Here is a 26,865-nt window from a genome sequence, read left to right as displayed (position 1 = left end):
AGCTGGCACGAGCCAATGTAATCCTTTAAAATACCTTTTTAAAGTTGGGTTTCTTTGGTGACATTGCAGAATTTCTGCGTGATTATCTCAGTTTGGTCTGAGCTGGATCTACTTCTACTAAACATAGTCTGTGAGGTCTAATGAATTAAACATACTTTAAACCAAAACAACAACACCACAACAACAACTGGGGGAAAACATCTGATTCAATTAACCAAAAAAAGGCAGTGGTTATGCTGTCTTCTGAGCCATAATTATTGCAGGGACAGCAGGCAGACAAGTGAGTAGTGTCATAAAAAAATAGAACTGGTAAGATAGACTTCTGCACTTGTCCCTGGCTTTAAACCAGAAGCTGTGCTTCAACTTCTTCCATAAACTGGCATTCTAAAAATCTGTAACGTTTAATGAGGGGAAAAAAAACACCCTAACAATTCTATGCATAAGCCCAAAAAGCTTATGCCTGTACCCAGAAGGTCCCAGACCTCCCCTGAGGCCAATGACGCTGCTGGCACAGCACAGAGGAAAACCAAACAGGCTTTGAATGCCAGGCACTGGAGGTAAAAATAGCAGCCTTTCACACTTTAAGATATGATTCATTTTTATGCACTTCCAGCTCTCATTCTGCCATACAGGCTTCCTACAAAAACAAACAAGATCCAATCATTCCACTTTTCAACTTTGTGATTAAATTCTTCTCACACACAAAACCCCCATAATCTTGTTAGACGTAAAACTGAGGAAGACCAGGGTTGAACAGACATTATTTTCACAGGGAAGTTTAGAAGACGCTCTGAACTATAGGAGGACGGACAAGGTGTAATTATGGGTTTCAACATCAGTTTTAACTATGCCTTTTTATCTCTACCTTTGCTTGTAATCCTGAACTCCCTATTTCCTCTCCCCTAGTATTTCAATTCTGGGATGCAGATCATCCTTGTTTATAAGTACAAACAGATACTTATCTGAATCACTCATGTACCTGTTGTAGAGATGTCTAGAGTCTCTCCTACCCTTCTTTCCTCTTCATAAGGATCAAAAACCCCAAATCACCATCAAAACAGGCATTTTTTCACATTTTGGTAGCAGCTTCAGTAGGGAAGTTAAAACTCAGAACAGGCAAGAAGAATAAACATTTAACTTCAGGAAATCCTTTGTTTGGGCACCTCAGAAATCAGCCAACGAAGTCTGTGTTGCTGTTTCCCAGAGAGACTTTTGATTTCCAGGGTTGGGATACCATTAGGTTTTCCACATGCTATGTTCACTCAAAAACAGTCAAAGCTTTTGATAAAAAAATTTTCCTTTGTTAACGCAGAATTAGGTTCCACAGCCTCCAACACATTTTGAAGATGCTGTACAGGCTATATATATATATATTTATTAGAAAGAAACAGACATCTGGTATGCTTGTCAAGGCTCAGTGCAAGCCACTACATTTCCTATTTTTATTTAATCAGGTATCCCTAAATTTGCGCTGTATTTGGTAGTAAGCTACAGAATAGAATAATTGAAGCCCCCATGAATGATGAAGAGTGGCCATAACAAGGAAGATGAAGTGAGGCCTGAGATGTTAAAGGTATCATACAAATTAGACTTCCGACTGAAAACCAGGAGTGAGTAAGAGGAAAAACCAGGAACACTACCAGTGTTTTTTAGAGCTAGGAAGCCAAAGAAGTCTCACAATTATTCGAAGTTATGTTTTCTGTGAAAATATTACCTTCTAAGCTGTTTATGCACGTGCTGACGGCTCTCACTCATATTTTCCTTTGGTCAGCACAAGACTTGACAGCCAAATATATGATGAATTGATTTCGTTCTCTAGCAACCGGATACCTACATTTATAGAAGTGCCCGAGACTGCCAGGCAAACGTGCTGAGGGTAAGCAGCAAGTTCCTCCTGTGACAGTCAGTACGATGGATACTTGCAGACAGTGGAAGGACACAGCAGCTTCTCTGTCAGGAGGCTACAGCGAAGTGGTGTTTCTTCCTACTGTTCAAAGACTGATAGTGAGAAGAATAAATCTCTGATTAGACATCCTGAAGTACTCTGTGCACCTCCTTACAACTCATGAACCTTTGCCACGGCCCTGCACTGGATTAGATGGAGAGTAAGGGACTGTTGGGGCTGAAGGAAGGTGTTTAGGACGTGGATCTGGGAATCTATGACTGAGGGAGAAATTCTTAAAGTTCTGCAAAAGCAGCTGCTCTGCAGAATCCTAGTTCTGATGTCTCATAGTCACTCTAGTTCCTCGTGACAGCACCAAAGAGACAACAGTACTAGCAAAATATTAAGCCCTGAGGTCATGCTCTATGCTGACGGTCTTAACTATGCCCTTATTATTAAGTGCGGAAAAGTTCTGATAACTTTATCTTATCTCGCTGTATTACTGAACTTTAATATAGCTGCTAAGCCTGCATTGCCTGAGAGCAAACATATTAACCAAAGATAGAAAATCCCCACACCTCAGCAGTTTTAAGAGGAATTTGAAAGGCTTCATAACACAAAGAAAACAGACCAGTAGAAAGATTATTGCAATTCTCTACCAGATAAGGCTTGGTTATTTCACGCAACCACTTCTAAATGGGCAGTTTGGAAAAGACAGATGCGTACACATGATTATCAATGGTGGTACAGACAACGGTGGAGTGATTAAGCAGTGGGGATGGGAAATCTTGAAAGATTTAGCTCGTTAGGCCAGATGAGCATTGAGTGGTTTATTTCAGCCCACCCACTCTTGGTGTAGGAGCATTATGCAAGAACGAAGGAGTGTGTGCACAGGGACGAGAGGGAAAAGCGTGGATGTGGGTGCATGCGTCTGCAAAAGACTTGCTAGCTCTTCCTAGTTTTACTTGGGTGTGAAGTAATGCAAAAATAGGGTGTTTTTTTAATGACATATTCATGCATTTACACTCTAGCTCAGAAACTTGAAAGGAAAGGGAAGAAATTAAGTACTTGGAGAACTTTGCCAAGCAGCCTAGACTTCTCATCATACGGCCAGCAGGAAAGCAACTTTGCAGTACCAACTGCGGCACAGAGGCCATGCAGAAGGCAGAAACAGCAAGTGAAATGTAACTAATGCAACATCTGGTGCAGCTCACAACAGCCTAAGGAGTTGTGGTAAAACACGCGTTGCCCGCGCTCAAGTACAGCACGTGCTATATGCACTGTATCCTTCACAAGCAAACAGCTATCCAGCTTGTGCTCACATCTTAACCTGAAATTTAAAAGCTGTCTTATCACCAAAACATGAGTAAACATTCCCAGGAGGAGAGGAGAGTCACTCTCCACATTCACTTAGTTTTTCGCTTCCCCGGTAAAACTTTCGGCAACAATTAAAATGCAAAACTGCAATGAGACAACAGGAATCTCTTGAATGGGACCATAAATTAACTTTGAGAGCTGCCTTGTGACAGATTGTCACATGACAACAACTACTAATGTCCTCAGTAACCAACACTGGAGTCGGGGAAGAGGGAGCCTTAAGCTACAGCACTGTCAGTTGCTGGTGATGGGGTTTCTTAGGTAAATTCTTTATCTCTGCAATTTGCTTGACTTGTCTGGTTCTGCTACACCCATATTTTCCTGAGTTTTACAGCAGCCTAATTTTCCTCCTTGGCTGTATGAGAAATATATATCTCAGGGAAAAAAACCAAAACCCTAACATAAACCCATGAATGTTAAGCTTTGTAGTTTTTCTCAGGATGTGGGAAGTTCTACGTATCTTTTGGCTTTAGTCTGCAAGTTTACTACAGCTTTGTGGTATTGCTTTTTCAAGACTGTATGAAAGATCCAAAAAGGCTGCAGTCTCAGTTGAAGCTGAAATAAGTAAATGTGTATACACGACCCCATGATTTTTTCACTAACGCTCTCTCTTGCAGGCAACAGGCTGTTATCTGGTAACCTGTAGATTCAGGCTCCTTTTCACAGAATCACAGAACGTCAGGGATTGGAAGGGACCTCAAAGGATCATCTAGTCCAATCCCCTGCCAGAGCAGAACCACTTAGATTAGATCACACAAGAACGCGTCCAGGCGGGTTTTGAACATCTCCAGAGAAGGAGACTCCACAACCTCTCTGGGCAGCCTGTTCCAGTGTTCTGTTACCCTTATTGGGAAGAAGTTCTTCCTCATGTTTAAGAGGAACCTCCTGTGTTCCAGCTTATATCCATTTCCCCTTGTCCTATCATTGGATGCCAGTGAGAAGAGCCTGGCTCCATCCTCATGACAGTCGCCCTTTACATATTTATAAACATTAATGAGGAAAATAAACTTTTCTTCACACATCCTTGTGAAGGGGATGTGTAAAACATACTTCAATCAAAGTCCATTTGCAGGGGGCCACTGCGAACTGGCCTTACTGCCTGCTGTAGTTAATACTGCTTAGCTGGACACACTGAAAAAAAAAAAAGGGCAACATTTAGACTTAAGTAGGGTACCTTGTGCAACAGCAAACACAGGTTTTATATACTGAATTTAATATATGTGCATTGAGATGAGCAGACTAACAGTTTTTCTAGCCAATTGATACAATCTGCATGAAATGACCTGGAGCATATTATTACTTTTAAAATGATCTGGAAACCAGAGTGAAAGCACCTATCAACTAAATCGTGTAGAGTACTAAATTGAATTTTTTTGAAAACGGCAATGAAGATACAGAAACAGTTCAAATGAACCTATAGCAGATAGAAACACCGGCAGGAAATAACAGCACGTGATCTGTCTTATTCTGCAGTCGCGTTACGGAACTGCAGCTGAAGCTGTTCCACTTCAATGGCCCCATTAGATACCTGTGGTGGAAATGGAAGAACAATCACGTCACCCAGCAGCCACAGCACTCACTCGGGCAACTAACCTTTAAGCATTTCATGTGCAAGATTTAGTAAAACAAGAACTCCGGTGCATCTCGTTTTCAGGTGCCAAACGCTCCTGGCGTGGAGCAGATGGAAAAGAGACATCGGAGTCAGGGCTGTGATTCATGCCTGCCAGCATGGCACGTGCAAGCTGCAGTAGCAAGTCCACGCTCCTATTATAGACTTTTCCTAAAGAGCTTGACTGAGAGGGAATTCCCTCTGATATGGAAAATAACACTCAGTCAGGCACTGCAACACAGCAAATAGTTTAGCAAAATACCAAAGCTCTGTCACAAGCAAGAATCCTATAGGTAAGAGGCTCCTGAATGATGACATCAGAGCAGCTTGACCTGGGAAGGAGCAGATAAGTAGGGACATCTAGAGCCATAAAGGTAACGGGAACTGTTAATGACCGTCTGGTGATGAGTCCCCAGAACTAATTGTAATAACTCAGCCTATACTAATGAATATGAACACCTTTGCATCATAAACAGGCGCTTGTTTTGCCATACGTTGTGCAACTTTGTGGAGGAGAGATCCCCCTTGCACCCAGCGCTGCAATAAACATACCTGCTTTATAACTCTCCAGGAGTTACGGAGTTTGTTTCCGCGCGTCACCTCTGCAAAGACCTGCATCCCCACTGAGACCTGACACAGCATCACAACTCTAATCTATATTCTGTGCATACAAACTTTACACAATTCTTCTGCATCCCTTTAACTGGACCCTGTGACAGTCTCTCTCATTTAGCATCATCATTTTGTTTTGAAAGTCCTGAAGGTGCTAGTCAAAATTATAAATCCTTAGCATCCAGCTTTCTAACAACAGTGATCATTCAGGTAGTTAATTAATGTGTTCCTTCCGTCTCATTTCTCTTTTCACTTTCAATGCTCAAGCTTGTTAATTATTGACATCTTTGTGTGAGCAAAAGGACCTGGCTGTCTTTTTGGTTCTTGACAATGATTCTTTGACTGGTGTAAGGGGAAAATACGACTGAAATGTCTAGGAGTAGAGACATTGGCAGACCCTTCACAACAGCTGATGACTTTACATGCAAACAAAAGGCTGAATTCATTCCCTCTGAGCCCAGAGGAACAGCAGGGATAAATCTGGCCCACTGAGTAGCCTGGAGCACATCACTGCCCATTTCCCATGCTGTGTAACGCATGGGTTAACCCTCTTGGGTAAAAGCAACACCCTGATGGTGGGACAGAATCCCAAGGTAGCCAGGACTGGCCACTCTGCTTGGGAAACAGCATTCAGCATGTGCATGGGAAGGGACAGCATAAGTACCCATGAGGAAAACAGCCTAACTCGGATCTTAGAGACATAGCCATATTCTCTAGCATCCTGCTGCTTATGCTCCCAGGACAAGAACGGGAAAAACCTGAGGAAGGGCAAATTTAGAGAAAGGGGAGATTTGTATTTCAGGCAGTTCTGGGCAATACCACAAGCCAAATTTATTTGGACCACTAGGATTCACATTACTCTTTTCATTGATAGACCCTTATCTTCTTGAAATGTGGTTCATTACTTAGAAAGCAAGTCTGACAAGTCCAAGATGCTCTTGCAAGGTACTTCAAAGCAGGTGTCTACAAATTTCAGAAGCAAGTGGTTATGGCTTTCACCTTTGCCTGTGAGTCATTCTCGATAACTGTAAACAGTCATACTATTAACAATAATATTTAGCTTTTATGTCTTATTAAGCTTCTCTAAAATGCTTAAAAAGCTGCATCAGCTTGTTTTGAAAACAGGCGGCTTCTCTACACAATGCCCGGGGTTTTAATTATAAAGACCAGCAGTAGGAAAGGACTGAAACAAAATCAGGTATTTCATCCCTTATATCGTGTAGCAGCATCCTGTGTACTTAAAACCTTTTCATCAGCATATAAACCACTGCATGTTCTTATAATCACAGTTCTTAAGAAAACAACTGCAAAACATCTGATATTTATTTGCAATCTCATTCAATAGGTTAGTGAAGTCGCTTTCCATTGTTTCCCTTGTCTATTCGCCCTCTGGCTAAATGCCCTCATTACTCAGGGTGACCTAGAGCTGATGAAATGTAGATCCCAGTTCACTCCACAGTCACAATCAAAGCTCGAATCCTCAGCTGAGGCTAACACACACGACACAGCCTAAATAGGAAGAAAGGCAAGTGTTCAAAGAAAAACTGTTAGTTAAATACAGCACAGGTTTGCTCCAGGAATAAAAATTCATGGCCAGATGTTACAAAGGTTTTTGCCTTAGAAAGAAAATGCATCACTAAAATTTTCTTTAAGGAAACATAAAATACCTGTTTGACCCTTTTTAATTTTATACATGCCTATTGGTAACACAGCTTGTAATATGTCTTTCTGGATGAGATTTTCGGATCGATGGGTTCTTATATTGATAAAGAAGAAGAGAAGGCTTGTGAGCCTGAAAGCTTTCCTGTTTCTTTCAACTATTTCTCTTGAAAGAACTGTTCATCTAATAAAAATATTTTCCCTCTGTGAAAACGTTACCTTGCTTATAGTCGAACAACACTGAGTTTTGATTTTATGCTTTCTACTGTCTGTCTGTGGAAAAATCGTATTTGCGCTGTTGTGTTTAGAGGAATGGATGTACTCCTCAGAAACCAGGGATTTGGGCTGTTCACGATGCATGATGGAATGCTGCACAATGCAAAAAATCCAGAAACATGATGTAAATTACACAGTTCCACTGAAATAAACTGTTACATCTAGGACGTAGCTGCCTAAGCCTTAGCTGACACCTACAATGGCACAAAGCCATCACTGAAATGCTACGGTACAAAAAAAATTAAACCTAGTGGCTTTGTCATGGCTATCACTACTTAACCACAGCAATAACTTCAGAAAACAATACAGCTGGCATTCTCGTTTCATCAGAGGTAGAGGCAATCACACCATCACTGACTGCACCACTTTGAGCAAAGGGTGCCTTAAGGAACCAAACCAAAAGCAATCAGAACCGTAAGCACTGGAGCTCTCAGCATGCAAGAGATCAGGTGCTGTTAGAGACAGACCACACACCCACCACAGCTCTGTCAGTCCAAAGTCCTATCAAAACTAACGGCACCGCTGAGATTTCACTGATTGTCGAAAACGTTAAGAAAACAAGACAGCTGAACCTATTGTGAACCTTTGCAAAATATATTACGGCAACAGAAATGAATCAAACTTCATTGCCAAGGAGAACATCAGATTATGCCACTGTTTCTTTTTAGTAAGACTGAACATTAAAGCAAAAAAGATTTCACGTGTCTACTGTTATAATATATTTAAACCATGTCCAGGCAATGGTGAGTTTTGTTAAAAATAATGACAAATGACGTGACATTTTATGAATATTGACACATGTATCAAATTTTAATGGTATGAAGAATAAATTAAAAGGAGCAAAATTAATAAAGATATGTTAACACTGTTCTGTTAAGTGAGACTATAGAGACCCATCAGGGTTGAGCTAGAATAAATTCTTGTACTATTAACCTTTAGATGAAAAATGTGTGCAAACAGGCCTGTAAAAAATCAGGAGTAAGAAAAATGTCATTTTATTTCATAGTATGATCCTTACTACTCTGGCATCTTCTCTCCAAGGGTACTTGGCATCATTTGCTTCCCAGAAAGATCAGGTGAGAAAAGTTCATCCTGACACAAATCCACATAATAAAACCATAGGCATCTTTACTGGAGTCAAGCTAACTCATTTTGCTTCGAACAAAATCAAGCAGGATTTGAGGAAATAAAAAACCACACATAAAACCAACACAGCAGAATTTTCTTTCCTAAAACTTTTAGTTCTATAAATAAGAGTTGTGCATAACCAAAAACTGCTAGTTCAATTCACTAATTATACCTGAGTTCTTGAATGGATCAGTTAGTTTTGAACACAAAAAAGGGTTTGGCAAACTTATTTTTTCCCCCTGTCTGTAGAGCACTCTAATATTAAATAAAGGTATCTTTAAAGGTGAGGACTAGGGAGAATGTCTTCTATATGAACGCATGGTACACTCACATCTTGAACAGTGGCCAAACTGCTTCCCTCTATATGATAACAAACGCAGGAAAATACGAAAAGATACAGAAAAAGACAAAAGGACAACAAAAGACACAGAGCCGATTCCATATAAAGAACAATTAAACAGACCAGGACTTGTTAGGATCTAGAGAACTGAGTGAGGGACAGATGACAGGCATTCATAAAATCCTCATTAGCTTGCAGAAAGTGACTAGGAAATGACTGTTCACTGTTTCTTCTAATAGAAATAAAATGAAATCAGTAAGATCAGCATGTGGCAGGATAAAAACAGAAAAAGGAAGCTTTTTTTCATGCAACACACAGTTCAGCATGGGAAGAGATGCTAAAAATGTTACCAAGTTCATAAAGCATTCAGACAAACAAATAGAAGGGAAAAAGAATACATCTGTCAGGGGCTATTAAACACAGAAAAGCTTATTTGGCTCACATAGTCCATAAGGTACAAATCTCCAGAGACCAGTGTAGTGCACAGGGGAAGTATTACTGTATGCCTACCTCATTATTATATTCTTTCCTAGGCATCAGCTATTAGGTGATATTAAAAAGAGGCTAGGCTAAATGTGGTTTCTGTCTGTAGCAGGATGCACGTTATTAAGTCTATCACATAAAAGCAATTCAAAATGCCGACACAAATCTCAATTGCACTTTCATTAGTTCCCATTCATATATTGTCTGACATGAGACAGAGGTTCAAAACCCATCCAGTTAGTCTCACCAATTAAAAAATAGTAAAAATTAAGAATACTTAGTATGCCTTCATTTGCAATGAAAGTACGTAGAGACTTATATAATGTGCATTTGCCAGTTTAGCAAAGCAACCCCAGCTTTTAGCTTAAAAGCTTTATTGAATTGTAAATCAACATGTTTTGAACGGTCACGTGCACCTTAAGAATGCATGCTTCTTCTGGAAAATAACTAGCAAGTACAAATGAAACAGAAAACAAAACTGAATGATTTACGTAAAAGATTTCTGCTGGCTGATTAAAGAATCTATTTTAATCACGATTTCAAATCCATCAACTCTGACTGTAAATACATTCCGTCTGTTTAGAAGCTATTTGCAAGAAATATCAATTTGAGAACTTCAGTGGACTGTCAGAAATAATGTAAGGTTCTTAGGCACTAATTAATTACAGACAAAAACACCAAACCCAACAAAAAAAAGAGTTGTCAGCACATTTGCTCCAGCAACTGTTACTGGAGTTTCTAAAAGATAAATCAGCAGTATCAACTTTGATGATTTCATCAGTGGCCTGAGGAAATGGAGCTGACTTCACACACTCTGTATGTGTTTCCTTCTCTTTGTTCTTCTCGAGAACTTAAAAATCTAGCAGCCAAAGCTGTCACTGGGTAGCAATCTTAGTAGCATTAGTGCTTCTACAAGGAAGGAAAAATACTTCGATGATTTGTTTGGCCTCAGCTTTTGATGGGCCTCGAGGCATCACCATGAGCAGCTGTCAAGGCTGCACTACTGGACAACGTGGACTCAAGTGACTGAGGTTCATCTAACCCAGCCAGACCCCTTCCTGCAACATCAAAGAAGCTAGCAAGGCTTTGGCTCTGGTACAGAGACACTGTGAACAGGCTCCCTGGAGCAATAAAGCAGCCTACCCTCCACAGACACCACTAACGAGACAGGCCTGAGTCTCTTCTCTGACACAGCAGACAGCAGGCACAGGACAGCCTCCATTTGCACTACTCAGCTCTTTTATCCTTATAAAGGGGTGCCCACAAGCAAACTGCCCAGTGGGAATGATCACTGTCCCACGCTGACTCCTGAACAAGGTCCAGATGTGGTCTGGGAGAGCTTTTGTTGGCCATGGTCAAAAACGTGCGAGGGAATCCCTCTAAGGATAGTTGAGATCAAGTGTTCAAAACATGTCCTCTTTAACTTACTGGTATGGATACAGCCAGGGAGAGCACAAGGAGAGGGAGAGCCTCAAGGAAAGTTTCCATGTCATGTTGTGCCCTCCTTCAACAGCAAAGACTTCAGTGACAGGGAGCAGGTCTACAGAAAACCTGGCCTTGTCCTTTTTCTGCTGTGGGACCACATGTGATGACTAATTTTGGATCCATTCTGCCCCTATCCCCTCGATTGCTATTACCTGCAGAAAAATCCAGTAAAAATGATAATATACTGAAAAGGATAAAGAGATCATTCAGCAAGAGGGAATATTTGCAAGGACAAAAAAGGCAGCTTGGTGCTCAGCTTGCTCTGATGCTCAGTAACAGCTGAGAATCTAAACCTCAATTGAGATCGTGACTCAGCCGTTAGCTACCAAGCCCCTGCACCCCAATGCAGACAGTGGCAAATTCCTCTCTGGAGAACATTTGTTGAAAAAAATAGACCAACACAGCTGGCATGCTTACTAGATGAAGAGTCAATAACAAAGCACTAGTGTTTCCTTCTGGCAAAGGGGTATGAGGTTGCCTGAAGGTGCACAAGTCCATGGGACCTGATGAGATGCATCTGCAGACCCTGAGGGAACCGGCAGATGAAGCTGCTAAGCCACTATCTATCAAATTTGAGAAGTTGTGGCAGTCCAGTGAAGTTCCCACTGACTGGAAAAGGTGAAACATAGCCCATATTTTAAAAACGGGAAAAAAAGGGAACCACAGGCTACTCAGTCTCACCTCTGTGCCTGGCAGAGATCATGTAGAAGATCCTCCTGGAAACTATGCTAAGGCACATGAGAAAAAAGGAGGTTACTGGTGAAAGTCAACATGGCTCCATTAAGGGCAAATCATGCCTCTCAAATTGCAGCATTGGTGGACAAAGGAAGAACAACTGACATCACCTGGACTTGGGCAAAGTATTTGACACTGTCCCACACAACACCCTTGTCTCTAAATTGGAGAGACATGGATTTGACAGATGGACCACTCGGTGGATAAGGAATTGGCTGGATGGTCGCAATCAAAGAGTTGCCGTTAACGGCTTGATGTCCAAGTGGAGATCAGTGACAAGTGGTGTTCCTCAGCGGTTCGTACCGGATCTGGTGCTGTTGAACATCTTTGTCGGCGACATAGACAGTGGGATTGAGTGCATCCTCAGCAAGTTTGCTGATGACACCAAGCTGTGTGGTGTGGTTGACATGCTGGAGGGAAGGGACACCATCCAGAGGGACCTTGACAGGCTAGAGAGGTGGGCCTGTGTGAACCTCATGAAGTTCAACAAGGCCAAGGGCAAGGTCTGGCACATGAGTCAGGGCAATCCCAAGCACAAATACAGGCTGGGCTGAGAATGGATTGAGAGCAGCCCTGAGGAGAAGGACTTAAGGGTGTTGCTTGATGAGAAGCTCAACATGAGCTGGCAATATGCAGGACATGGACCTGTTGGAGTGGGTCCAGAGGAGGGCTAGGAAGATGATCCGAGGGCTGGAGCACCTCTCCTACAAAGACAGGCTGAGAGAGTTGGACTTGTGCAGCCTGGAGAAAAGAAGGCTTCGGGAGACATTCTAGCAGCTTTCCAGTACCTAAAGGGGGCCTACAAAAAAAGCTAGAGAAGGACATTTTACCAGGACATGTAGTGATAGGAGAAAGAGGAATGGCTTTAAACTGAAAGAGGGTAGATTTTGGTTACATCTAAGGAAGAACTTCTTCACTCTGAGAGTGGTGAGGCACTGGAACAAGTTGCCCAGAGAACTTGTGGGTGCTCCATCCCTGGAAGTGTTCAAGGCCAGGTTGGATGAGGCATTGAGCAACCTGGTGCAGTGGAAGGTGTCCCTGCCCATGGCAGGGGAGTTGGAACTAGATGATCTTTAAGGTACCTTCCAACCTAAACCATGCTGTGATTCTATGCCTCTCTGAAGAAACAGTATAGAAATAAGACTGACACTCTTAAGAGTGTTTGTGAAGAGTGTTACTCTGGGGAGCACACAAGGGACTGGCCTTGTATTTCCAGTCATTACCATTATTTTTCTCCTACTCTCATTATCACCATTATTTTGAACAGCATCTGCACATGATGACAAAACAGAGTCAACTGTGCCGTCATCTTTTCCCATGTGTGCTGTTAACTGCAATTTTTCAAACTAGCACTCTGCGTGCACGTGGCTCCACTGTCATGAAGAGCCTATTTCAGGACTGCTTGAATCACTGGGCACCAAGAGAGAGGCAGTGGCCTATGCACTTATAGACAGAAACATTTGCACAAAGCGGGAGCACAGCTAAGCAAGCATACATACAGTCATAAATATTTCTAATTAAAAAAAAATACTCTTCCTTTGTGAGAATTTTTGTAAAGAGAGAGACGTGAGGAAGAAGGTTCTGAGTGGTGTTAGCCAGGTGTTAAGTAATAAGATGTGGAAAGGAGAAAGGGACATTTAATCATATCCTGGGCTGTATCAAAAGAAGTGTAGCCAGCAGGTTGAGCGAAGTGATTCTGCCCTTCTACTCAGCTCTCGTTAGACCCCACCTGGAATACTGTGTTCAGCTCTGGAGTCCCCAACATAAGAAGGACATGGAGCTACTGGAGCGGGTCCAGAGGAGGGCCACGAAGATGATCCAAGGGCTGGAGCACCTCTGCTATGAAGACAGGCTGAGAGAGTTGGGGCTGTTCAGTCTGGAGAAGAGAAGGCTCCGGGGTGATCTTACAGCAGCTTTCCAGTACCTTAAGGGGGCCTACAGGAAAGCTGGAGAGGGACTTTTTACAAGGGTGTGTAGTGATAGGACAAGGGGCAATGGATTCAAACTGAAAGAGGGGAGATTTCGATTAGATATAAGGAAGAAATTTTTTACATTGAGGGTGGTGAGGCAGTGGAACAGGTTGCCCAGAGAAGTTGTAGATGCCCCATCCCTGGCAGTGTTCAAGGCCAGCTTGGATGAGGCTTTGGGCAACCTGGTGTAGTGGAGGATTTCTCTGCCCATGGCAGGGGAGTTGGAACTAGATGATCTTTGAGGTCCCTTCCAACCCAAACCATTCTATGATTCTATGTAAGTGCGATGAGCTATTTTCTTGAAAGCTAAGTGACAAAGTAACCATATAGAACATTAAAAGAGAGATGAATTGTTGCTTTTTTTCCAAGGCTTTGGAGAACCAAGTGAAAGGTTCAGTCAAAAGTGGCCCAGGAGACAAAAGCTCTCCAAGAGCGTATCCATTTTCTCAGCTGCTCTGCAGAAGCCTACATTTTAAGGAAGGAGACTCCTCTGTGCTATCAAGGAGATGTACCAGCACGTTTTGAACAGACCAGGAAATGCATGTTGTAGTAAGCCACAGCAAGCACAGCGATTTGCACCAGCACGGAGCTCATTTCCTCAAACTGCTGTTCTTTTGCTCCCACGACTGGCTGCCCAGCACTCCTGTATCACTAGGAACAGAGCTTGGTGACTTCTTTGCTTGCACGCACAACAGAAGGATTGTTCAGGGACTGGACTCTGAATGTCTATTTCAGCTGGCTACAGCCCAGACTCATGTCATTTACACTGGCTTTTATTCTCAGTAGGGTGCCAATCAACCTTTCAAAATCCAGTCAATACAGTGCCCTGAACAAGTCTTTTTCTGCTATTTAAAACCACTGAAATTATCTGTGTCCCTTAGCAGCAAACATTGGAAGATGAGAAACTCAACTCTCACCATCTTGATAGCAAGCACCACTATTGGCAATAAACAGATCTTCAGCATCTCCTTCATTCCTAAATTTCCCGTTGAAATGCCATCATGTCAGATATCCCAAACTAGCAAGATCCAAGCTTCCTGATTTTATATCTGTCCCTGCCGATTCTCCGCTATGCCGCAAATAACCATTTCTGATGTGATCTACAAAGCTTATGGCAGGAGGGTGCTGGGGGCGAGCAGGAGGAAATCAAGCCTTGTTAGTAAATGAGTAACCACACATTTAATGAATATATAAAGCAAGCTGTCAGACTGGCATAAATTGTGCCAGCTACTGTCATGGAAGTTCCTACAAGATAAGCTATTTTCCCCTGGCACCAGGACTCCAGGCCAAGGCATCCCATGACTTGAGCTCCTCAGGAGATGATTAGCTAACGAGTAACACCTACTCATGTCTTCACCTTGGTCATTACTGTTGTTTGGCTTTACAGTTTAGGACCATTCTAGTCACTCGCTTTTATCATTGGTTAAGATAGAATACAGAAGAACATATAATTATTTTATTCTGTGTATTCGTAACTGAGAAGTTATTTAAAAGCAATTTATTTGTATGTGCTTTGATGAAAGAAGCGTCACTTGGCAAGTAAATGCTTCAGTCGTACCTTCAGCTTGTGCAGACTGGGCTGAATGTAGCTGTCCTGATCTAAACTAGTGACGCATCTGACCTTTTATCTTCACCAGATCGCAATGCAACCAGGTTCACATAAGACAGCAGCAACACTCTTCTTGTTGTTCTTTCTTGAGAAATCATCAGATAATGTATCTTTAAATAGCAACATATCACAAAAAAAATAATCTCAGATTACCTTCCCTGATTAGTAGAGATCAACTTCTTTTAGAGAGAATCCAACAAAAGAAACAATTCTGCTGAAAGATTGTGCCTTAAACTGGCATAAGACTTCTCACTGAACAGTCAAAGGTTCCTTTATAATTGGAAGTTTTCTGATTGACCCTTCCCGTTATCCTGGGTTTGATGTCAGCTTAAGCACACAAAGACGAGTGATAATTTTAATACTGCTTTCAAATTGCAGCTCAGTATGCCTTTTAGTCAATGGCATATTCTTTCATACAAATTTCAGGAGAAAAAAAAAGTGGAATATGTTGCAGTCATTGATTTTGTTAGTTATTTTAAATTAAGAATAGTTAGTATGAGGAAAAACAAAAGCCTTTTTTTGTCAAGGGAAAAACCATGAATATCATGGTGCATTATTGAGTGCACCCTCAGCAAGTTTGCAGATGACACTAAATTGGGAGGTAGTGTTGATCTGCCTGAGGGTCGGGAGGCTCTACAGAGGGACCTGGACAGACTGGATGAATGGGCCGAGGCCAACTGTATGAAATTCAACAAGACCAAGTGCCGGGTTCTGCACTTGGGCCACAACAACCCCCTGCAGCGTTACAGGCTTGGGGAAGTGTGGCTGGAAAGCTGCACAGCAGAGAAGGACCTGGGGGTGCTGGTCAACAGCTGATTGAATATGAGCCAGCAGTGTGCCCAAGCAGCCAAGAAAGCCAACGGAATCCTGGCATGTATCAAAAACAGTGTGGCCAGCGGGAGCAGGGAAGTGATTGTCCCCTGGTACTCAGCACTGGTGAGGCCACACCTGGAGTATCGTGTTCAGTTTTGGGCCCCTCCCTTCAAGAAGGACGTTGAGGTGCTGGAGCGGGTTCAGAGAAGGGCAACAAAACTAGTGAAGGGTTTAGAGAACTTGTCCTATGAGGAGCGGCTGAGGGAGCTGGGACTGTTTAGTCTGGAGAAGAGGAGGCTCAGGGGGGACCTTATCGCTCTCTACAATTACCTGAAAGGAAGCTCTAGGGAGATGGGGGTCAGTCTCTTCTCCCACGTTATGAATGACAGGACGAGACGGAATGGCCTCAAGTTGCGCCAGGGGAAATTTAGGTTAGATATCAGGAAAAATTTCTTTACAGAGAGGGTTGTGAGGTACTGGAACAGGCTGCCCAGGGAGGTGGTGGAGTCCCCATCCCTGGAGGTGTTTAAAAACCGTGTGGATTTGGTGTTGAGCAATATGGTTTAGGGACTCTGACAGTGCAGGGTGAATGGTTGGACTCGATGATCTTGAAAGTCTCTTCCAACCAGATGATTCTATGATTAGAAATTCAACATATAAGACTGGCCATCAACAGCATCCCGACTCCCAGCTAAGAGAGCCTCTTGCCATTTCTCTATCTACAGTTTAGGAGAAGCAAGAAATTTTGCCTGCCGTAAGTGACATAGCTGAACCTCGGAAGCCTCTGATCAGGCAAGATCACCCATCCACTAGTGGCTTCCGAGGTATAAGCAATAATTTCATATTCTCCCCTGCTAGAGGCAAGTAGGAAAATAAATAATAAAATTGTTTTTGAGTTACAGCTGAGTAATGAATACAGTGTAATACTGCACTACACTCTATAATTTTTTCATTCAGACACTATAGGATTTCTCAGTGCTGTGAAGAACCACAGAAGCTAATCATCTTCCATTTAAAAACCAGAAATAACAGCATCATCCTAGATTATGAACTAGGATTCATAATCTCGCTGAAACTTACTTCACAAGTAAATTGCTCCAGTCATTTATTCTTTAAACGCTTTATTAACTTCTATGGCAGGCTTTTTTGGCTGGGGAAAGGAGTTGGTTGGGCTAGAGAACTCACAGGAAAATCTTAAGATCGGGTGTTTAAATATCACTGTTGTCACATACCTAAAAAAAGTGTTCTGTCAAGAACACCCTAGGATAAAAATCTGGTTCTACAGAACTTAGTGGAAGAAGCTTAGCCCTTTATTTCAATATGTCTAGGAATTCACCCAAAATTTCTGGATAGGTCTGGCACATTCAACATCAACTGACTTGTTGGTGGGAAAAGGGTGTGAATTATTTGATCCCCACAGATGCACGCTCTGAGGAGCGTGACTTCTCAAAGGACTCTCCTTCCTCACATCATGTCACATGGTGAGGGATGTCTCCAAGTAAAGGTCAAGCAGATTTTTGCAGGAATAAACAGAGATAGTTTAAAATAGTCCTCCAAGACAGTAGTTTGCTTATAAGAACAGTACAGAACTAAAGTCTCATTACAGTGAAGTATAGTTTGCAGGCAGCTTGTCATTTAATAATGCAGATGAAACACTTGCTTTAGACGAAAATGCAATACATTCTCTCACCAGATTTTTGTACGCAGGACATTGAACCTAGACATGCTGCACAGGTGGAGATGCTGACGAAATGATCACTTGAGATACCATTACTGGAGTGTATTGATAAAGTGGAAAACAGAGCATGAAGAGGAGATGCATGGGAGGTATAATTACCATTTACGGTGTCTGAATTTAATGCTACACTACAGTAACGTGAATAAATCCACAGCTTAAGTGCCAAGGTCGCTACACTGAAGAGGCTCTCCTGAAGCCGTTGTGCACGTACCCAGTACACACACGGCTGCAAGGACCTACCCACGTGTAACTGAATCCACTGACTACCAGATGATTGCAGCACCTCTTCTATGCTAACCCACACAGTTTAAAGACGATTATACATTGAAAGGATATTAATCTACCTACAAGTATCATCATCTGCTCACTTCACTAGGCTATTGGGCTAAATGTGTATATAACACCTCAAAAACAAATCCTTACCTAGCAGAATCTACAAGCAAGTGAAATAACTTCTACTGGAAACAACAGGTGCACCAATTTCTAACTAATAAAGCTGACCTTTGATGTACATCTTTGTCTCTAACATGCACAGTTGGGCATGCATTTAATTCTTACTCTCCATTTGCACCCAGAAGATCATCTCTTCGTATATACATGATAGCTGCAGGTTTGTGTAGAAGCATTTGCTGCTTCTACGTATTGGCTCAAATTTTCATGAAGTACTCATCAAATGAGAAGAATGCCTTCAAGTATTCAGAGAGACTAAAAATGACTTCTACCTTCTCATTGCTCCAGGTTGTGACCCACACCGTTCTTCAACCAGTGGAACAAAACATATCACCACAGAGTGTGTTTAGCCACTCAGAACCTGGATCTTAGTCCATCCCTGCAGCAACCATTAGAGATCTTAAAATCATTTGCCTATTTACTCAGGAAGCTTTGACTTAGAAGAATTGCAGTGGTGTTTCACAGACTCCTGTCCTGGAGGATCTGAAATGTGGGTCTTAGTGACCATCAAAGCAAAACAACACTTGATTCTGGAAACACATTTTAAAGAATACAAAGAAACAATGTATTAATTCCTACCTTGAAACAGCCAATTGTTTTAAAACAGAATAATCAAACAAACATACACAAAGCCTGCAACACAGGCTGCATTCACTGAAGAATCCAAGAAAAACAGAGTGTCTAGTAACACTGTTGTCATTACACTCACTGAAAACCCAGTCCAAAGTGCAGAAGAAAAAGAACGCCGTGAGAAAACCTCTCTTTTGTTCTCCATCTTCTGATTCTGAAGGTTCTGGGGTGAAGCAGCCCCCTGCGCAATCCAGCTGAAGGCTGATAGTCTCTTTTCATCAGAGGGACATACGCAGCTGTGTGGGTGTCAGACTGAAGAAAACGTGGTACTTTCATCAAGCCCTGCGTTAACAGCCTGAACTCTGACAGCCACGCTTTTTCCTTTTCATTTTATTACTTTTAAAATAAAATGTTATCATTTGATTCAAAACAAACAGCTAAGGAAATCCACGGGAGAATTGCTTGGAAGTAGCTAGTTCGAACTTAAAATAAGAAAGCCATCTAATTCTGTAGTCTCCTAAGTATTATTTTAAAAAAATACTTTGGTTTTGTTTGTTTCAAAAAAGAAAATAAGCATCAAAGATATTTCATATAAAACTAGTTCGAGTGTACGCGTTTGCCACAGTCAGATTTTTGGAAGGTTTTTTATTATCACTGTTAGACCAGTAAACAAGCAGGGGCTTAAGTCACAGGTTAGGACTGGATTTGATATGTGCAGTAAGGACAGAGCATTCTTAAACTAAGAATTTTAGCTAGGAAATCACATTACACTCTCACTTCAAGTGCTATGAATCCCGAACAACACAGTAGCAGTTGTAAAGCAGAGTTACCAAGATATAAAAAAATAAATTCTATTCCATGTATTTATATCACACCATGAACACACTGCAGTATAAACACTGGTATCCCAGATAGTTGCTCCTTTTAAAGTCAGTGGGGGAAAACAAAAGTACAGGAGCTCATCTCCCCCTAAAGTAACCATCACAATATGGAAAATGAATTGCTCCTTTAAAGCCTTGAAGTATCTCTTAAGTTCTTTTGTCTGTAAACGGTGCCTAAGAGGATTAGCTCAGATTTAGACACCTCCCTTGAACACAGCCCGTGTTAGGGGACATGAATCCTATCCAAACTGTCCTTTTGTTATGTATTTAGTTCTGCTGGGCCTCCCCACGTTATCCCATGAGCTGCAGCAAAACGAAATGCAAATCCTAATAAGCAGAGGCAACAGCTCTGCATCTCTGCTAGGCTATTTAATGGAAGTATTTGATCCTGAGGATTTTTTTCTATCCCCTGTTATGGAAATACTAATCAGGAGTAACTCCTGGGGTTGCAAACACAATGTGCTACAGAAAGAAAGGAGGCAGGGGGGAATATTCAGGCTGTAAAGGAAAAAAATTGAGCTAAACCAATGCTGATTTATGTCATCTGGACTTGATTTTTCTGACTGTTGGCCTGAGGGGAAGAGGAGCCTTTTCAAACTGTTCTCCACAATGAGAAAGCCTCCCTACGTTTTTCTCAGGTACTTTGGGAGGGATGAACGTTTGGCCCGTATGGTTAGCCCCCACAAGCCTACTGCGTTTCAGTCCTTGCAGCAGAGGTTCTCCACCTGCAGGGAGAGAACCAGCCCATTCCTTCCCAGCACACAGAAGACCCTTCATCGGTCACCACTGAGGTGGTAATCTACTTAATTTGTGGATTTCTGGTTTGGGAACAAATTATGCAGGGATACATTAACATAGACAAACAGGAGTTGGAAAAAGCTTCTCATCACTAAAAAGAGAAAGACATTTTAAGAACTGTGGGGTTTGTGTTAGTGAGAGACTCTGCAGTAACTGGCAGGTATTTTCAGAGCAGGAAACAAATATTTCCTATTCGCTTTCTTTGCTTAACATCCACAGCAGAGAGACAACCAGGTATTCTGACTGTTGATGGGCTGTCACAGAAATACCTTATCTTAATCATAATAGAAGCAGAAATGAGAAAACTATTGAACCTCCCCTGATCTCTGCAACCCTCTTCTCTCCCTCCCTAGTTTACTGCAAACAAAAAAAAACACCCAAAGATGGCAGCCATGTGCCAGGCATGAGAAGGACTGCATAAACGTACACTTTTAGGGAGAAAGACAAGGCTAGGATTGGGATTTTTTTTTTTTTTTTTGCTAGTGGTTTCTTTGGGGAGTTGAGTCTTTAGGATTAGCACCGTAACGCAAGCAGTGGCTTAGATTGTCATGCTTTCTCTGCGATGTTCTCAACAGACACGAGCCTGGAGAATTCCTTGCCCGGGCTGTTTCTCACTGCCGTGCACGGTACCTGAGCACAAGCCACTGAAGGCAAACAGCCACTGTGCCGAGACCGAAGTTCAGGGATGTAACCTCTGCTGAGGATGCTCCAGCAGTCTCCAGCTAGGAAAGAGAAACCCACTCACCTCAGGGAAAGAAGTACTCCTGATATTTATTTTGAAAATTGATGGCATTTTATGAAGAACTCCCAGGAGCCCTCAAGAGTTCATTCTAACACATTACAGCCCTGGTGAGAATTTGTAAAACCTGGCTCAGCAAAGCATTCACCCCAATACCATTTCCCCACAGGGAGGAATCTTTACAACTTAATTTTTTATTTCTAAGCTCAGTATTATAGCAGCATTTTTCACATTTCAAAAAGAAGCTACTGGTGACTTTGATTCATAACACATTTAATGTGTATGGCACTAGAGAGGCCAATTTCCTGTGATTGGTTTTTGCTATAAATTTAAGAGGCCAATTTCTCCAAAGTGTTTTGGGCTTTCTTTGGCAGGATTTGACGAAAGTGAGGGTTTAATAGATTTTGCTGTTTCACCGGTGCAGCCCTGAAAAATTAAGACCTGTTCCCTGTGAGAATGACTGAAATATTAATAACAGTATAGGATTTATATTTCAGCAATTTTGAGGCTCTGTGATAACTACCACAGGAGTTTCTCAAAAACACATTAAACTTAAGCCAATCTGTCATGCTGTTTTCTTCATTTGGTCTGACTGATATGTCCCTGCTTTTTTTATTGCTTTTTTCTTTTTTCCCCCCACCATTTAAGATGAGTTTGTGCAGAACCACCAAATTGCAGACAGCATGCTTACCCCACATGCCTACAAAACTTCTAGGTCCTTTGTGTTCAGCCCATTCCCCATCAAAACCTACTTAGCCACAGTTGATATGGGCTCTAAAGCCCACCTGCCAACCTTAATTCTTGGTAATGGCTGGTGGAATAGTTTCTTTCCATCCCTTGCCGTCCAAATTTGACTTCACATGTGCAAGGAGTGATGCCCTACTGGGGACCTGGCTTCCATTTACCACTCCAGAGCACAGGAAGGAGCACCAGGACTCAGGCCTGGACTGTGGATCAGCATTTCCAAGTGGCAGAGCCCAAGGTCTACAACTCTTCCCATAAGCATGCTAAGGGCTTACATACTGACACAAAGGCTAAAATGCAGGAAAGAAAAGCAACAAGAGTGGTTTAAGCCATTTCTCCAGGTATGACCACGCCATTTTTATTTGCTTTTTTTGTGTGTGGGGTTTTTTTTTAATGTTCTAATCTGCCCTGTAATTTATAGGGGCACTAAATGTTATGATCAGAAAGTGCAGCCCCACCTCCCTTAACTTTTTCCCCCCACGTAAATACTTTTTCCTCCCCTTCTTCAAAAGATAAACCACCACTCAGCTTCTCTTCAGCCTTTCAAAGACAACCCATAACTGGGGAAGAATGCCTTAGAGCCCTTATAACCTCACCTGGGGATTCCTCCACGAGTCCACAGAAACCTCTTGATTTAATAAAGGCACGTTTCAAGGCTTTGTCAGCTCTGGAATCAACATAGCATGATCAAGTACAATTCATTTTAATTAGTTTTACTGCAGACCCAGTTCCCTCATGCTCAGACAACCTAAGCATGTGTATGGCTGGCAAGGCTGAGTAGAAACCTTGTCTCCATGAGTGTGTATTACAATTAGGTCTTACCTATTCAAGCGTTTGTATTACTTCTTTGCATAGTTATTATTTAAGGCTGTGTAAGGCGCTACAGTTTTCCCTAAAAGCAGGAAGGGCTGGAATTTGTCTACATAAGGTGAGAAAATCTCTGCTTTGGGGTCTATGATGCTAAAACTACTTTATATCCAACTAGTATGGCACGCTACTTCTTCATGTCGTATCTATAGATAAGAATCAACAATCTTTGTTTCTTGAACAAATGCATTTCTTGCTGTTACATGGAAAGAACAACTTCCACTTTGCCAAACAAAACTATAAATGAGTAAATACAAAAAAGTCTATATAGAAACCAAAAATCAAATGTCATGTCCTTCTTATAAATATGAACATTACAAGATTATTTCATGCTGAGACTCAGAAATGAGTGATGAAACCAGCAGAGCAGGCTCACATTAAAATACAGACTTGAGAAATTCTTTAATACATATGATTAACTTGTAATAGGTTTAGAGGAAAGTCTGTCAACATGACCTAAACTATGAAACAACCTGAAGAAAACAACATTAGTAGCCAAGGTTTGTGTCATTATTGCAATAGTGAAGTGAACACCGTCCAGCACATTTGATTAAAATGAAGGGACAGTCCCTTTCTAAACGTCACACTGAGACCAATACTTCTAATCAGATTATGCCATTTCCTCCAGTCTGAAAACCAAATACATTTTCTTTGTAACAAGTCCAGTTTAAGACAACAGATACATGCTTATCCCTCTTCAGAGACTCGTCCCTCGTCAGCACCGATCTGGCTACAGGCTAGGGAAGGACAACTCTAGAAAAGCTTCCTGAAGCATGAGATACAGCCCTTGCCAGGCAGGACACCGGATGAGGTTAACCTCTGGTCTGAAGCAAGTCCCATGGTTACCTCGTTCTAAGTATAAAGGATTCCTAAAGGAGTAAGAGGAAAAATCTAGGCTAAATGCTTCAGGAGTAGTTTAAGTCCCAATCTGTTTTCAGAGGCTGAGACTTCAAGTGCATCTCAGCAAAAAACCTGGTTTTAAGAGAGTTCTTTCACTTGTAAAAAAGGCAATAAATGCCGAAGCCATCTGATGAACTCCAGCTTACTTAAGCTATAACGTCAGTGGAAGAACACATTTGCATGAGATAATGATTTACTACTAATAGAAGAACAGGGAGATAAGGCAGATCATTCATCAAACAAAACATCAATGCAAACCAGAGACGTTTCTCCTTACATTTGGATACATTCCAGATAAATTTGTTTCCCCTCCCAACCCCGAGGTAGCATTTAGTGACTCTGCTGCCTTGAATATCGAAATCCCTAAGGGATTCAGTATATCAAAGTAGCGTTTTCCTTTTTTTTTTTTTTCCCCACATGGAGACCAGAGTCTCAGCAAAGTTGTATTAACTTGTATAAAAGGAAGTTAGCTGAATTACTGCATCTCCTCTGTGTGAACAGTTTCCTTGCAGTTTTGGAAAGCCCCTCATCTGTTGAGCTCAAGTGGTGAGGGATAACCTGGAGCTAAACTGAGCAGAAGTGTTGTTTAAATGGAAACAGAGCTTTTGCAAAAAGACAGTTGAGCTCATTAAGTTGCTCTGTACCTGCACAGTAGCAGGCACAAACAAGCCCTGCTTTGAGACCATTGAGCTCAGCAACACGTAACCAGTATAAACAAATAATAAAAGAGTAGATACCACGTATTTTGAAACAGAAAGTGGTTGTCTTTTCTCTAATCTCATGCTTTTATGGGCCATGTTCTACGAATTCAGCCCCTCAGCCCACAACCACATGAACATGTCCAGAAGACACGCAAGCAATTCAGGAGGCACAACCAAGGTCTGGAAGACCGCACATCACCCTCGTTAGGCATACATGAGTGTTAAATTTGTTCTAATTATGCAGACAAGTGCAAAATCTGAATCTCCTTCAGTTTTTAGGCTTTGTCTCTGTATGCACTTCAGGTGGGAGCATTACAAATAGATGCAACAGTTTTGGGCTCTGCACTGTACTACAGACTTGGAGTAAACTCTTTCCTTGAGGGAATGAAAAGTTGATGGGAATAGTGAATGCAGCATTATCCTGAACTGATTGAAAACACAGCCCTTGCTGCTCAAATGTTAAGTTTTTCTCAGATACTTTCCATCTCTAAGCCTTAACTGAAGTTAGAATTGTCCAACCGAAAACAGCGTTAACTCACGAAGGAAATGAACCTTATCTTTTGATGAAGCATTTTATTTTACTGAGCTTTGATTAGTACAGGAGATTTTCCATAAAGATCTACAAGGGAATGAAAAGGGAAGCCAAATGAAGAAATTTGGTTCCTTTCTAGGTAAATCTATGACTGAGCAAAGTCTATATTGTAATATTTGCTTTATTTGGCATCTCACTGTTTAATCATAGGTCTATTTGGAAAAATATTTAAATACTCTTAAGTTTCAGGGGGAACATATATGCAGCCATTGTTTCTGGAGGTCCCTTCATAATAATTAATCAGATGTGTGAGAAAGAGAGCCAGTCATTTCTAAATTCTGTCTAGCAGATTCTTAAACTATTTTTCTTACTCAATAACTGGCTTCTGCAAGCTACACTCTGGTGTTTCATCACATCAAGTTCTGCGTAAATGAAGTTTTGGATGGCACCGAATGCTAAAATTATACATTTGACCAACCTGATGAGAGCTGCACAGCTCAAAACTTCCAGAAAGCAGCACACTAGATACAGCTCTTGAATACCTAACTTCAGGCAACTTAAACAGAAAATTTTGGCAGGATTCCCCATAATCTTGTGTTTTAAAATTTAGGTTTAAGAAAAATACCACTCATTTATTTATAAAGACAGACTTCACGCTTGGGGCTATTTCTAAAGTATATAATGCTTTGTTCTTCTTGAGTTACTTTGTAATTCATATTTTATGATGTTTTCCTGACACTTGGTATTTTATATTTCACAGATAAAAAGTTAAAGTAGGCAGAGATAGAAGCCATTGTTCTTCCCCCTCTTTTTTTTTTTTTTCCTGTAATCATAATAAATGCTGCAGAGAACTTTGCTCATTTACTCTCCCCAGTCATGGGGCTTAGATTTTTTCCTCCCTCCTGCCAAACAAGAGGCTAAGAATACCCACTCTGACATAGCTCTCAGCAAGGGCAGCAGCAACCCATGGAGAGGCTCCATGCAGAAATCTCAGCACTGGAAAAGCACTTACACCATGTCACTTGACAGCTTCCTTCCAGCTGTGTGAAAGACTTCAACTCCCAGGGATATATAATGCCATTTTTAAACACTGGGATATGTGGGAAATTGTAGCATTTCTAAGTTCTCAAAATTAGAGAAATTTTATATACTAGTATTTGTTCTATTATTTATTGTTTAGTGTTACCGGATTTCACTTCCCAGTCCCACATAATATCCAGACATGAGCATGAATTTGTTACTCTTTTCAGACTTGAAAATGAAACTTAAGATCTCCCAGCACCTTTCTCCATGAGTGGCATACAAGAATTGTGTGGGTGAAGAAAGCTTCTTACAAATATATAAAGAATGGACAGATTCCAGTGATTAAGGATATGTCTGTTTTGGATAGCACTGCAGAAATAAAGGAATTCAAGATTCATCATCATAGTGCAACTTCACACACATCCATTGAGTAAAAAGAATAAAAATCCCTTATTTATATGATAAACATTTGTGCTCTCAGCTTTAGCAAGACTGGAACAGATTTATTGATAGCAATCTTAAGAAATCATCTAAATGAATAGAATTCTGTGCAACAGATTAACTATTTCTCATTTTAGTGCAATTCCAGATCTTCAAGATTTTGGTATGAAACTACATATGTGTCATTGCATCTTTTCTATAGATGCATAGCTTTATTTTCAAGAGTAATTATGCACTCATCTTAAGAATGCTTAAAAAAAATAATAAGAAAAACCTACATTCAGACTTAGCAGTGCCATCCGCAATGGATTACAGTGACTGAAGTCAACAAGTTATTTAATGAAATACACATTGTAAGAAGAAAAAAGCATCCACTGTAGCAGTATCATACTGAAATCAGGTAGCAAAACCGCAACTCTTTCCATTACTTTTAATGCATAATAATTATTTCCTTTTCTTATATGCAAGGATTTCAGAATTATAGACTAGAGACCATCAGAAAC

At 41.3% G+C, this 26,865-nt stretch overlaps 1 protein-coding gene across 1 annotated transcript in view; it reads right to left on the bottom strand.

Annotated features, from left to right (window-relative positions):
* The window catches only part of PHACTR1 (phosphatase and actin regulator 1), a 323,506-nt gene that overhangs the window by 211,416 nt on the left and 85,225 nt on the right, over positions 1–26,865 (bottom strand). The window lies entirely within an intron of this gene.

This window comes from Tauraco erythrolophus, chromosome 3 (genome assembly GCF_009769465.1).
Source record: "Tauraco erythrolophus isolate bTauEry1 chromosome 3, bTauEry1.pri, whole genome shotgun sequence".
Lineage (NCBI taxonomy): Eukaryota > Metazoa > Chordata > Aves > Musophagiformes > Musophagidae > Tauraco > Tauraco erythrolophus.
This window is presented reverse-complemented; position numbering and strand designations above follow the sequence as displayed.